This window comes from Lontra canadensis, unplaced genomic scaffold, assembly GCF_010015895.1.
Source record: "Lontra canadensis isolate GAN:19392208 unplaced genomic scaffold, GSC_riverotter_1.0 scaffold69, whole genome shotgun sequence".
NCBI classification, from domain to species: domain Eukaryota; kingdom Metazoa; phylum Chordata; class Mammalia; order Carnivora; family Mustelidae; genus Lontra; species Lontra canadensis.
Window position 1 is genome coordinate 9,433,627 of NW_022631063.1, and position 14,534 is coordinate 9,448,160.

Consider the following 14,534-nt stretch of genomic DNA (forward strand, 5'->3'; position numbering starts at 1 on the left):
AGTTGAAACTATTTTGATCAATGATCAGATAACAAAGATAAGCTTTGACTGCTTTTGAAATATTTAAACTTTGTAAGGACATCGTTTGCACACTGTTTAAATAAATGCAGATTTTAAAGGCACTGAATTTAGGCTATCATGTTTCCATGGTTACACCTTTCCAAGTTATTTTGTGTACTATGTAAATAGGTTTGTGAGTCACTGATAATTATTTGTTTTTTTGTTTGTTTGGTTAGTAATTCTGTGTTTAGCTGATTTTAATACAGTTCACATGGCTTGCTTTGGTTTATGTATATTTTGGTGTTTGTGATTGACAGTGATTGAGCATTTCTTACAGAGTGCTTGCCTTTTTTGTCATAAATGATGTATGTTGGTGGTGCTTGACATGTAAATAAGTTCTGTATCACTGTTTAATAAACAGGAATTTCTATGCAAAGAAGACTTCTTGGTACATTTAAACGATAAGGTTTGGTGAGCTCTAAAATATCTGTTAAATAGTTGCACACTGAAACAAATATAATTCTTACAGCCTTTAAGTTCCTGAATTTACCAAGGACAACGTAGCCATGGATAAGCACAAGATGGACTGAACACAATTTAGTTAACAAAATACAGATAGCATTCTGCTCTCTTTTTTAAAAGATTATTTATTTATTTTAAATATTTTTTGTTTTATTTGTGAGAGGTGAGTGAGTGAGAGAGCAAGAGAGAGAACATGAGCAGGAGATGAGGCAGAGGGAGAAGGAGAAGCAGGCTCCCCGCTGAGCAGGGAGCCCCATGCAGGGCTGGATTACAGGACTCCAGTATCATGACCTGAGCTGAAGGTAGATGTGTAACTGACTGAGCCACCCAGTTGCCTCTTATTTATTTATTTTAGAGAGAGAGCATGCATGTGTGCATGTGCACGAATGGTGGGGGGGGGCAGAGGGAGAGAATCTCAAGCAGTCTCCCCACTGAGTTAGGAGACTGATGCAACGGTGATCTCACGAACCTGAGATCATGACCTGATCAAAATCATGACCTGGCCAAAATCAAGAGTTGGCCGCTTAACCTGACTGAACCACTCAAGCTCCCCCATTCTACTGTAGTTCTTAAAATTGCTTGTGATAATGAGCTTTACAGGGAGTGTCTTCACTGCTAAGTGGAATCTTTCTAGAACATGACTCCTCCTATCTCACCTTTTGCACAGATATGAGAACTATTTCATGTACTAATGTGTTTGGAAGGATATGATTCTTGAGAAAAGGTGGGATCTTTTATGCCTCTGAACGGAAGAAGAGATTTTCCTTAGACTTCACCTTTAGCCATCAGCATTCTGGCAAGGCCTTACCAAGAACTCTGAGAAAAGTGTCAAAACTAGGCTGTGCATAATTCATCCTACTGCGTTTGAGTCTTCTTTTAATACATTACAATCATGAGGGGTGCGTGGGTGGCTCAGTCGTTAAGCGTCTGCCTTCAGCTCAGGTCATGAACCCAGGTTCCTGGGATCAAGCTCCACGTTAGGCTCTCTGCTCAGTGGGGAGTCTGCTTCTCCCTCTCCCCCTCCCCACCCCCCCCCTTCTCGCTGTCTCTCTCTCTGTCAAATAAATAAATAAAATCTTCTTTAAAAATACACTACAATGATAAGATGCTCTCCACTTTGTAAAGTGTTAATACATCTGCAGTCTCATTTGATGGTCAGCGTGGTCCTGGGATGAAGGCGGGAGAGGCCCAGTGTTTTAGGTAGCATGGTTTCTAGGTAGCATGTCTGGGACCCAACCTAGAATCTCATAAATTCTTTGTGAATTAGCCAAAGCACATTTTGAAATTCAGGCTGGTTTCTACCTACTGATTAGTCCATTTTAGAGTGACCTCCCTTCATCATACAACCAAGATCGTAATTACAATTTATCAAGTGCTTACCCTGTGTCACTTTCCATTCCTCATGTCATACATATTATCTTGGCACCCCTATGAGGAAGGTATTATTATTCCTGTTAACAGATGAGGAAACTAAAGGCTCGTCTAAGTGAACCAACTATTGTGTAGGGAAGGAAAACCAATTTAAGCAAGAACTCAAGTAAATATGATCCCATGGTGCATTCACAAGCCAAATGTAAAGCATTTTAAATGCCACACCATTTCCTTCTTTCTACCTCCAAATTTGCTATATTTTATTTAGACATTTTATTTTTTTTTAAAGATTTTATTTATTTATTTGAGAGACAGAGATCACAAGTAGGCGGAGAGGCAGGCAGAGAGAGGAGGAAGCAGGCTCCCCGTGGAGCAGAGAGCACGATGTGGGGCTCGATCCCAGGACCCTGGGATCATGACCTGAGCCGAAGGCAGAAGCTTTAAACCACTGAGCCACCCAGGTGCCCCTATTTAGACATTTTAGGGTTGCTTTTCTTTTTGTAACACTCTACTAAGAGTATAGCTCAAAGAAGTGTTCAATACACCTCACATTAGACAGTAAACATGTTTCAAATATTGTACACATCAAATATTTTAGTATTGTCATATTGAAGACTTTGGTCTGAAAATGAGATGATAAAAAAATGAATAAAAATGAGATGATGGATTTATCATTCCACCAAGTATGACTAATCTTGGTCTGCTGAAGTTTTCAAGTAATATTGTATTGTCAGACATGAGAAGCAGCCTGCTTCATACAGAGAGAGTGCACATTTTGTTAGGGGTGATGTGATAGTTTTGATTTTTTTTTTTTTTTTAAGATTTTGTTTACTTATTTGAGAGAGAGGGAGGGAGGGAGGGAAGAAGCGAGTGAGCTGGGGGAGGAGCAGAGGAAGAAGGAGAAGCAGGTTCTCCGCTGGATCAGTGAACCCGATGTGGGGCTCAATCCCAGGACCCCAGGATCATGACCTTAGCAGAAGGCAGATGCTTAACCAACTGAGCCACCCAGGGCCCCAGTTTTTAATCTTTAGTACAAAAATAATGGTTTTATAGTTGAGCATCCATTAAAAAAAAAAAAAAAAGGACGGATCAGTTTGTAAGTAGACTTCTGTGGTAGTCCCTTTTTTTTTTTTTTTAAAGATTTTAGTTATTTATTTGACAGACAGAGATCACAAATAGGCAAAGAGGCAGGCAGAGAGAGAGAGGGAAGCAGGCTCCCTGCTCATGCGGGGCTGGATCCCAGAACCCTGGGATCACGACCTGAGCCAAAGGCAGAGCCTTAACCCACTGAGCCACCCAGGCGCCCCTTAAGCTCATACTATTTTTAATACATTGCACTTTTTGCATTAATGCCTGAAGCTATGGAGTGATGATTCACGTGGTTAACTAAGTCCATACAGTTTAATTGAATATAAAGTTATTTATGGCAACATAACTACATCAGTCCAAAAAACTACTTTTATTTTTTTTAAATATTTTATTTATTTATTTGACAGAGATCACAAGTAGGCAGAGGCAGGCAGAGAGAGAGAGGGAGAAGCAGGTTCCCTGCTGAGCAGAGAGCCCGAAGCGGGGCTCGATCCCAGGACCCCGAGATCATGACCCCAGCCGAAGGCAGAGGCTTAACCCTCTGAGCCACCCAGGTGCCCCCAAAAAACTACTTTTAGATAATTTGAAACTTTTTCTTTTACTTCAGAGGCTACTGTTTATTTTCTCTTTATTTTTCTAGTGAAAATAACCCCTTGATGAGCGATGGCTCCTATTGTCTTAAATCAACGTAATCTCAGCTGCAGAAGATTAGAAATATATTGTTTTCCTGGAGCTTTAGCTTCCTCATTTTGGGGTGTGATTACTGACCTCCCTACCTACCTTCCACTCCTATTGCTGTGTTGCACAGCAGAAACAAAACTCCCACATGTGTCAAAATACCAATGGAAGATTTTATATTTAAATGTTTTCTTTTTATTTCATGTCTTTCACTTGGAATTGTACAGTGAAAACATTCTCAGAAAAATATTATGATCTAAGAGCTTTTTTTTTTTTTTTTTGGTTTTGATACTGCAGTTTTGGTCAAAGCGCTGAGCTATTTTATACCAATTGTTTGCATAAATGACTTTAAGTGGTTCATTAAAGGAGAGAAAGAAATACATCCAACAATGTAACTAGAGCATGTTGCATATAGAATTCAGGTGACATTGTTGTGGGATGAAGCCTAAAATTACACTCTTTTCAAATGCTCTAATACAATTGAAAAATATTCATGTTAAAGCCATGCCTTTGATCACAAACCGTAAGTCCCACTGTCTTCTTTTATCCCAATAACTAATATTTTGATCCTTTTATCCAAATAACTAATATTTTATCCAAATAACTAATAACTGTTTTACATGACAGTAGTATTTATGGAGGATTTTTTTAATTAAAGAAGGACTTTCTTACTATATCATTTTTTAAAAACTCATATTTATTTTTATATGAACTTTCTCCAAAGTTGAATTCCATGTATGATTTCTGTGAAACTGTTCTTTCTGATTCTTATTTATGTGCTTTAATATAAAATTTTTATGGTTCTTCTTCTTTAGCCAAAGTGTGTGGTAATAGGAATACTTCTTTTGAGAAATTCTGGAAGGTTGAAGTTTGCCAGATGTTCTGTGCTAACCTAAAAGTGTGCATTCTCTGGGCATCAGGACTGTGTGAGTTTCTTGCCTGGTCCTTTGATGGAATGAACATTTGCTTTTGGTTCATTTTGGTGGTGGTGTACTGCTACTCTAATCAGAGTTTGCCTTTTATTCTGTATTTAAATGCTATCACGGCATCCAGAAAATCTGGCAAAGAAAATGATATTTTGATGACATTTTCCACAGGGCTCAACTAGAATGAATTATTACATTTTAACCACAGCCCTAATAAACAGCTCCTTTATTTCCCCTGGAAAGACACAATATTTCTTTGTCCAAGAAGTTGCCTGAGTATATGTATTGTTGAAGTGCTAAAAAGCTGCTTTCTCTAAACTTTAACTGAGAGACAATGGGATTTTCTAAGCATACACTATTGCAGTGTGACTCAATATTTTATGATTATAGAAATGAATTTAGGTTTTAAATTCTGAAGAAAACATTTTTAACCCTAAATGGAGAAATTTCACATAACAGCCGCATTTCTATTACACATCAGTCATTTCTTTGTAACTTCGATTTATCCATCAAATGATCTGCTTTCAGTTTTAGATTTTGAGTTCTTAAACAGTAATCTTTGACTCCCCTCCCCCACCTGTGGTTGGGCCAGCCTAAAGGATTTTTTTCCCAGTCCCACAAACGTAAGTCTATTTTATTAACTAGGTTTTGGTTATTGACATGTGTTTCTAGAGTAGGCTAGGGTGTTTTTGTCTCCCAAGAAGAGGAGAATGCTTTTTGTTTAAATCACAGATGCCTGGGTGCTGGTAGTATACATTGATGGATAATCACAAATTATCTGATTGCTTTTGTAAAAAAGAAGAGGCAGTATTTTCCTAACCCCATTTCTGAGCTTGTCATTGTCATTATACTCTATCATTTGCTATTGCTAAATTTTTAAAAAGGAGGAGGGATGTAGCATGGAACCAACTTCCTGATGGAGCCTTGGGGAAGGTCATGTTTTGCTGTGACCTGGGCATCATTCTTGAATGTTGTTATTATTGGAAGAGGGTGCCCTCAGGCCACTGCCCTTCCTTTCCCCAGAAGTGGTCAGACCAAGGCGGACTTTCCAGCTCATCTTCTCTAGAATCAGGACTCCCAAGCTTTGGTTTATGGCCCAATGAAGAGTTCTGACATCCATAGGCTAGTATTGGTGAAGACGACCGTCTCACCTTCATATAACTTCATATAACTACTTCGTTTTATTGGCAGTGGTGGCCTGATTCTGTTTTAATCTGAGTACTGTAAAGGCTCAGAGCAATTGCAAATTTAGAGCCTTAAGCAACTAGGACAAATGTTTGTGTTGCAACATAAAGTGACTTGTGATTTTTTTTTCACCTAAACTATTTTACACATTTCTTTTTTATTTCTGTAGAATCTTTGTTACTGTTTTAGCAGTCGGAACTGTGAATTAACTTCAAGGCTAACACTACTGGATGTCAAGTAGAATCTTTCTTTCAGACAAGTGTTTATGCCAATATATTTTAGACTTGACTTTATGCTTTGTTTTGAGCATTAAGGAAAAGAATCTGTTTTCCAAAACCTGCGTAACCGTGCCTGTATCCTCTTTAGAAATGTTGTTTAATAAGCACTGTTGCTTTATCATCCAGAGGCTACTGCCAAATGCTCTTCATTAGGCAAGAAGAAAAAGGGGGGAAAAAAGTATTTTTTGCGGATTTGTAAAACATCCACTCTTCTTGTCGTGGTATCTTAGCGTGAAATCCAGGAAGCAATGGTGTATGGTGTCCATATACATGATTTCCTGAATTGGAGAAAAAGTGTGGAAAGCATCTGGGGAAAAGGAGGCTCTCTACCAGCTTGTTTCCTGTAAGCTCAATTGGAAGACCTTGTCTGTGCAAATAGATTTCAAAATAGAGCCTGCCCTTTGACTGTCTCCATAATTACATGGCTCACTCTGTATTTTATTTGGCAGCCAGAGCAGTTAACCCCTGGAAGGAAGGGGCTGATGGCATGGCCAGCTTGGCTTCCCGGACATGTCCGTGGGAATGAATAAACCACTGTTTGGAGAAACCCATAGCTAAAAACACACCAGAAGTCTTCAGCAGAACTGAAACTTTTCAAAAACAAGTTTAATAATGTTCATTATGATTGGTTTAGAAACTTACTTTGTCCTTATTGTGTAAATTGTAGAGAAGTATTAATTGTTTAAAAAAAATTGGGGAGCTGGGGGAGTTCCTATTGCTTTGATGTAATCAACATCTGTCAACAGAATGAATTTGCTTTTGTTTAGTTTCAAGGGCCCTTGTCCTGTAGCTTTGCCCAATCAGTATCTGCTGCAGCCTGGGGCATTCCCTGAGCTGATTTTCTTTTTTCTTCAACCAATGCACAGGTTATTTCTTGTGAAATGTGAGCTTCTCTTCTGCTTGATAGTCTCCTTGAAATGTGAAGGAACCCTCAATCTTTCTCATTTACTTTTGAAACAGTTACATCTTAGTCCTAGATTATAAAAAATCAATGGGAGTTATATCAAGTAATGCAGAGTGTTTAATTTTCCTTTCACAACATTTGTGCAAGTTATCAAACCTATCAAGTAGACAGTGTTTTGGGTCAAGAAATATAAGGCATGGATGCATTTGCAGTGTTCCCTTTTGGACTTGAAGCACACAGTGCTTTAAGAGCCTGTGCTCCTACTCTAGGTAATTGGTTGGAGTTCATGAAGTGTGATCTTTCTGTGGCTCTAAATCAGCACCTCGAAAATGTATTTCTATGGCACAGTCCCTTTTGAGCCTACTGTAGGAAGCAATGTTTCTAAACAGTTAAAAATATCTCAGTCTGCTGTCACAAAGTAAGTTACCTCTTTTTTTAAGTTAATGTATTATTTAAGCAAATCACTTGGTTCAGAATTAAAATTATCAATGACTGTAAGAGCCATATTTGAAAATGAATTAGCAAAACATTGTTTTCTCTCTTAGTAATCATAAATCATTTAAATCTGGCACACATTCCCCCCTTCATCCAAAATAATTGCCTCTATTTGTAAAATCAATTAGATGCTGATATGCTATAAATAATAGTTTTGTTACTAGACTTTGGCATTTGATCATTATGAAAAAAATATTCAGTAAGACATTTTACAGAGTATCTTTTAAATTACCTATTATCTCTGGTTGACATTGTTAACTAATGTAAAGTAGTACAGGCTACTTTATTGTGTTGTTTTCTACCCAGATATCTAATACCTCTGAAATGTAAGCATAACCGAGGATTTGATGCCTGACGCAGGGTAGAAGCGCTTCCCTGGAAACATACAATAGAAGAATATAGGTGTTGGTAGACCACACTTGAGTACAAATATACTTTTTCAGCTTTACAGCCGCTTAAAATAATAAGCATTTTAAATGTCTCTTTGAAAGTTCCTTCAGGCCTCTTCCTTAAAAATACTTGTTGGCCAAAAGAAAACTTACGTTTTCAAGGATAAATCAGCTTAATTAAGGGTCATTAGTAGAGGTGCACAGAAAAACCCAGGGCTCAGTGGGTGAAATGGAAGCATTTCATTATGTGGTATAGAATGCATGAGCAGATAACAATTAAAATGGACCCTGAGTAAGAGGCCAGTAAATATAGGGCATGTTGTGTGCAGCAACATTAGTTATTTAAAAATGCATTCCTCCCTCCATCATACTTGAATTCCATAATCCCACCTTTCAGACTTAATCTGTAAAGGGGAATAAAATGCAGTTTTTAGAAATTGATGTTATTCCCAAATATTTTCATATTTAAAAACCATGACTTAGATTTCCACAGCAAATACAAATTTAAAATATGAAAAATGTGCTGCAGGATCCAGAGGACATATACCAATTTCAAAAGACATTCAGACTGCACAGTGTGCTTCTCCATGGAGTGAAAGAAGCAGTTGCCTATAATTTTCGACATTCAGCTGAAACTAGACACTGATAGAATTTTTGTGACATTGAAAATAATTCTTACTATTACCTCTGATAACAGTAGATATTCTAGTATTTATAACAAATAACGTATAGACGTACTGCTCAAGGAAACCCTATAGAGAGTTTCTGTTACATAATCAACAGTAACAACACTCATTATAATCACTCTTTGAAGATCAAATTAGTCCAAAGCAGCTCCTTGCTGATCTGGGGCGCTCCTCTCCTGAGGTTTCTGATGATTTTTTTTTTTTTAATTTTGTTTATTTATTTGACAGAGAGTGAGAGAGAGCACAAGCAGTTGTAGCAGCAGGCATAGGGAGAGGGAGAAGCAGGCACCTTGCCAAGCAAGGAGCCCGACATGGGGTTTGATCCTAGGACCCTGGGATCATGACCTGAGCCGAAGGCAGTTACCTAACCAACCGAGCCACCCAGGCACCCCGGTTTCTGATGATTTTCAACTTGTGCCTCCTTAACTTCAGACTGATCAGCTTGTCCCTTACAATAATTAGTACACACCTGAAACTTGTTTCCTGAAAATAGCTTTAACAAAAGGAGATCTGGGACGCCTGCCTGGCTGTTGGTGCAGCATGTGACTTTTAATCTTGGGGTTGTGAGTTCGAGCCCTATGTTGGGTGTAGAGGTTACTTAAAATAAAACCTGTGGCGCTTGGGTGGCTCAGTGAGTTAAGTGTCTGCCTTCGGCTCAGGTCATGATCCTAGAGTCCTAGGATCGAGTCCCGCATCGGGCTCTCTGTTCAGTGGGGAGCCTGCTTCTCCTTCTGCCCCTCACCCTGCTCATGCACACACTCTCTCAGATAAATAAATAAAATCTTAAAAAATATTAAACTTGAAAAATGTGGTATGTGCTGTGCATCCTGGGCAAATCGTGGTGCCCACAAGACTGACAGAGAGGCCAGTCTTACGACTAATAGAAACCTTGCTGGTGTCCCTGCCTCTGATGATGGGTGTCATACATCAAATTAGCTGTAACATTGACCGTAGCAAGTGGGAAGTTAGATACAGTTGTGATACGGTATCAGCAGTGCTTTTATTTATTTAATCGAGATAAAGTTGACATATAATATTTGGATTGTATCAGCTTTCAGTGTACAAAGCAGTGCTTTTATAAGGAAAGGAGATACAAAGGAAACCCAACAAACCTTTTCTAGAATTGTCTGTAGCAGTAACTGTAGTTTGTTTATCCTGTGACCCTGAATATAATGGGTACTGGAGAATTTAATTTTATCCACTCTGCATTTAGAAAATTTGTTAACTACTATTTATTAATTCCAATATGATAAACAAAATGGAAGATTTTGCCCCACCTCTTTTTTGCCACATTAATTGGAGGACCATTATATTCTAAAGGCATGTATTTTTAAAAGCCCATTTTTTCATTTCACTTGTGAAAACACTAGTTTTTTTTTCTCCTGGTTTGTAATGAATAGTTAGTGGAATAAACACGGTATGGTACCTTATTATCCTGTTACCTTGTGACAGCGTTTATAAGGGTGTCTTTTATCAGATTGAAAGAAAAGATTTTGCTCTGAATAAAAAAGTATCATATGAAGGTGGAATTTCTGAGTACACTGCAGAACCGTAATTGTCAACAGATTGTATATATTCAGGCTGCGTTCCCAATGTTTAAGTCGTGTGTGGGTGCGCCTGCATCTTTTTGGCAGTGAGCCTATCATTTGGCAGGACAGGTACATTGGCAACACTGTTCATCCTCGAAGTGAATGTCTCAAAGCCTCAACAAGATATCCAGGTAGAGGGCTGGTGACTTCATGCCTCAAGTTTAAGTACATGGAAAAGATTCCCCCTGTAATGACTGCTTGAACTTGATAATGCTGATAAAGATGATCTCTCTTTCTTGTAATCAGCTGCATTGAAAAAAATCTTCGTGAGTCCTGAAATTGATCAGGTCCACATCCTCCCTTTGCCTGGAATTTAGCATGACAATCAGGTGCCGCTGAGTGAAGGCACAAATGCCAGAGCTAAAAGAGACCTCCCTCAAAGATGAGAAAGCCCCATTCCCTCATTTTCCTAAGCCTTCTGTCTCAGTGGGCAGGGTCTGACTGCTCAGCAGTCCCCAGAAGGTGCTCAGCCAGTGTTTACTGTTACTTCTTCAGATCACATAGTTAGCTCTTGGCAGGACCAGAAGCAGCACCATGGTTCCAAGGTGCCATCAGCTGCTGTGTCGCTGTGGCCTGTTTTTCATCATGCATTTGACCATCTGATACAATCTAATGTATTTGTTGGTTTGCTTCTTGTCTTTGTCCCACCGTAGAATAGAAGCTCCGTGAGAGCAGGGACTTTGTTGTCTGGTTCATCCAGTATCCAGAACATGGCATACAGAAGGACCTCAGTAAGTAGTTGCTGAATAAAAGAATAAATAAATTTAGAGGCCCGCAGGTAAACCCGTTGAAGAGTTGAGAAGGGAAAGGAAAAAAATTAATGTTTATGGGGCACCTGCTTTTAAGATGGTTTACTTATGAATGTTAGCTAATGCTCACAACAGCGGAGTTGTGAGGAAAACATTGCTGTTTCCATGTGATGCTGCAGAACGTGTGGCTCAGAAGTTGTGGTAATGCTGATCCATCCACCTTCCAAGCTCATGCTATCTTCACTATTGCAGTACCTCCCAGTAAGATCGGATGTACGAATTTTCATGAAAAGTAGCTTCATTCTAAATGTTGGATGGTCCTATGATGTTTATTTATTTTCTTTGTTTTTTTAAACTTTCCTTTAGGGGCGCCTGGGTGGCTCAATCCGTTGAGCAGGCGACTCTCGTTTTTGGCTCAGGTCATGATCTCAGGGTCCTGGATTGAGCCCCATACTGGGCTCTGTGCTTGGGGGTGGGGGGGAGTCTGCTTGAGGATTCTCTTTCTCTCTCTCCCTCTGCCCCTCTCCCCACTCATGTGCTTGCTCACGTGCGCTCGCTCTCTCTCGCTCTGTCTCTCTCTCTAAAAAAATCTTAAACACACACACACACACAAACCAACTCTCCTTTAAATCTAATCCCTGGGGCACCCAGGTGGCTCAGTCCATTCAGCATCCAACTCTTGGCTTTGGCCCAGGTCATGATCTCATGGGTCCTGGGATCGAGCCCCACCCCCCACACCTCCCCAAGCAGGCTGCCCACTCAGCAGGGTGTCTTCTTGAAGATCTGCTCCTTCTGTCCCTCCCCAAAGTCTCCCTCTCTCAAATAAATAAATAAATCTTAAAAACAACAACAACAACATACACACAAAGCTAATCCCTAAAAAGAACCCCACATCCTATAGGAAAGCATGCTATCTACTCGAGCCCCTGCACACTGTAGGAAGGCAGCTTGGAGTGGCGAGCTCAGTCCTCGATTTGGTTTTGCGGGATATGGAGCCCAGGCCTCCCCTAACCACCAGCAGTGTGAGTCTTAGTTCCTCATCTGTGAAGCAGTGGCGTTAATAGCTGCTTGCCTGCCCACCAGACAGAGTTGGTAAGAGATAATGTATGTAAAGCACCTAGCACTGTGCTTCATCAAAGAAAGTGGCCATTAAATGCTAACCACTAGTATCGTTACTAATTCTATTAGTGTTATCCTTATTAATATTAATCATAATACATTCTTTCCTCAGAAGGGAAATACTTGTGAGTTTGTGTCTTGTCTGTGGTCCTGCCTTGGGATGGAGTTAGGGAGCCTGGAGTCATAGACTGATTCCACCTAAGTCTTTGCTTTCGCTGCGACCCATAGCGCAGACTGCCAAGCAGCTTCTTTCAGCCACCGCACCAACGCGAAGGGAGCTTGGCTTGAGAGTGGAAGGATTAGGTCAGACCTATCGCCACTTTTGGAAGGATAACTTAGTGATAGTAACTCCTAATAGTTTTGTGATGCCTTGTACGTTTTCTGGTGTTTCCGTATGTGTTAGGTCATTTTTTCCTCATGTGTACAGGAAAAATAATATACTTTGTGGAGGCAACTTGACCGCTTTCCCACAGTTTTCGCACTTACTGCATGCTCCTGGGGAAGTTACCTTCCTTTGGGTTCTTCAGTATCCTCAACTGGAGTGCAGTGGAAGGTTCTCATTAACACTAAGGAGCTAACATATGTAAATTGCCTAGGACAATAATTAATGCATAGTAAGTGCTCAGTATTAGAAGCTGTAATGGAGTGGAGGATTTCTTTAAAATCTTTTTAAGTGTTCTTGAAGGAACTGTTCTTTATTAGGCATCTACTGAATGCAAAATGTTTTCACATACTTTTTCATGTATTCCATTTCTCACCCGAGCACTCAAGAAACTTGATCAGGGCCACGCGGCTAACAAGTAGTGGGGCTGAAATGAATGTTCAGGCTTCTGCTTTCCAACCATCTGCTTTTCCTAGGATTCTGCCCTGCCCCATATACCAGTTGACAATCTAGAACTGGTGGTGTTGTCTACAGGGAAATGTGCAAGCTTCAGGGAATATGTACCTGCCTCTATGAAGCAACTTTTGATTTAAAAAAAGAATGACATTGCTGCATTTTGTCTAGTATTTGGAATTGTTTAAAACAACACCGAAATACCTCTGTAAGTTTGATTCAACATTATTACATTCAACTTTATGGAAGAACATAAGAGAGTGAAACTTACAACCTTGAATCGCTGACCATAGGGGTTTGTTTGTGTGCCTCTCTCCAGGTCACTTGGAGATCCTGGCCTTGGAGGCCGGTACTCACCTGCACTTCGTGTTTCTATCATGTTTCACAGCTGAAATGTTACTGTAGGCCAGTAATTCTCAACCCTTTGAGGATATCAGAATCACCCTGAGGCCTTGTTACAGGACAGATTGCTGGTCTCATCCCAGAGTTTGAGTCAGTAAATGGAGAGGCCCCATAATTTGCATTTTTTCCCATGTGATGCTGATATGGTGGTCTGGGTACCACTTTCTGAGAACCAGTGCTCTAGACCAGGAGTCAACAAACTTCTATAAATGGCCAGATAGTAAATATTCTAGGCTTTGTGGGTCGTACAGTCTCTGATACAGATACTCAACTCTGTGACTCAGAGCAGCTGTAGGTCATTGTAAATGAATGAATGTGACTGTACTTATGGGCATTGAAATTTGAATTTCATATAATTTCACATGTTACAAAATACTATTTTTCTTATTTATTTTTTGCCCATTTATAAATGTAAAATTCATTTTTAGGTTGTGGACTGTACAAAAACACAGACAGCAAGCCAAATTTGGCCTTCGGGCTGTAGTTTGCCAACCCCTGACATGCAATTGTGACATGTTGGGGAATTTTCAAACTATTGTTTTAATTATAAAAGTAATGCATGCAAGTGGGTAGTTTAAAAAAAATCTAACAGTGTAGAAGAAAATAAAATGAATCAGGGAGACTTCCTCCCCACCCCAGGCCCAATCACATGCCCCAGAAATAACCACTATTGATGAATATCAATTTTCAGAAATTTTATAGGGATATACAAGCTAATATAAATGTATAAATTTCACCAGTCTATTTCACCAGTCCCCCATGGATGGACATTTGCGTTATTCCCCATTTTTTTTTCTATCACAAAGTGAGGGTACATCTTCTTACATCCATTCTTGCATAATATCTGCAAGGGAAAGCCCTAGGAGATGAGTTGCTGAGTCAAAGGATATATGCATTTAAAATTTTGATAGCTATTTCTTAATTCCTGTTATGGGCACTTTAGGACCCTGCATTCGTTTTGTTTCGGGGTCGCACCCTACATTTCTGTTTTTTTAGTCTTTATCTGACTTGAGCATTCGTCATGGTGCATTTCGATAGAATGCCTCTCACTGCACGTGAACTTAACACAGAGTAGTAATCCTATCAAGGGCAAAAAGTGCAGCTGGCAATTTGTCCATGATTCTTGAAAGGAAAACAGCTTTAAAGAATATAAAGCCACCCAAACAGTGCCCTGAATCTAAGGTCATCCTGGACATTGCTGGGGAAGGTTCTACAGCAGAAATTGTTCTTTTTGCAAACCTGGTACTTAGCAGTTGCCTCTATATGTTTGTTTCTCGTTAGAGTGGAGTTTTCCATTGTCAAACATGTATGTAAACA

At 39.6% G+C, this 14,534-nt stretch overlaps 1 protein-coding gene across 1 annotated transcript in view; it reads left to right on the forward strand.

Annotated features, from left to right (window-relative positions):
• The window catches only part of METAP1D (methionyl aminopeptidase type 1D, mitochondrial), an 83,728-nt gene that overhangs the window by 51,180 nt on the left and 18,014 nt on the right, over window positions 1-14,534 (forward strand).